At 56.2% G+C, this 739-nt stretch overlaps 1 pseudogene; it reads right to left on the reverse strand.

Moving 5' to 3' along the window:
* Window positions 1-739, reverse strand: part of LOC102760325 — a 20,217-nt pseudogene that overhangs the window by 18,562 nt on the left and 916 nt on the right.

The following is a 739-nucleotide window of genomic DNA, read 5'->3' on the forward strand; positions in this document are numbered from 1 at the left end:
GCAGGTGAAGCTCTGGGGTGTTCACAGATGAGCTTGGAGGTGAGCAAGGAGACCCGACATGGCCCATCCTGCCCAGCTGGCTGCGGCTCCTCCCATTCTGGGGCTGGAGGCGGCATGGACATCCTTCTCCACTTTGGCCAGTTAGGTGGGGTCCTCTGACACAGACTCCAGTTTGGAAAGGAAACTTCAAATGGCCTTGAAGGCCTGGACCTGCACAGATTTTTTGGGATCCACAGTGAGACCACAGAGCCCAGAGCACAGTCATTCATTGAGTAGAGGTTGTGGGTGGCAGCGAAGCCCAGAACACTGGACATCTGAGACGGGGCAAACGGGTCCTTAGCAGCCTGGAAGCAGCTGATTTTTCCCAGACAGATGGTGGTGTTGCAGCAGATGGGGCCCTGGTCATCGTTGGCCTGCAGTTGAGCTAATTGCTTCATCAGCTCCACATTGAAGTTGGCCTCGTTCAGCTTCGGGGCCAGGAGCAGCATGGACTTGACGTCTGCTCCCGGTTGGCAGGGTTGGTGTCCCGGAAGCCATGCACGACTCATGGAAAGATCTGGGTATTGACTGTTGGCTCATCAAGGTATTAGATGAATTGCTCCATCTGCTGCAGGAGGTGTATGTGCATGGCCAGATCAGTGGATGAGAACATCTTGACCCCGACAGGGGTGACCTTCTGCTGATACTCCTCAGCACTGAGGGACTTGCCCACCTTGAAGAGGCGGGGGAGCACCCCAGC

Source organism: Myotis davidii, unplaced genomic scaffold (genome assembly GCF_000327345.1).
Source record: "Myotis davidii unplaced genomic scaffold, ASM32734v1 scaffold194, whole genome shotgun sequence".
NCBI lineage: Eukaryota > Metazoa > Chordata > Mammalia > Chiroptera > Vespertilionidae > Myotis > Myotis davidii.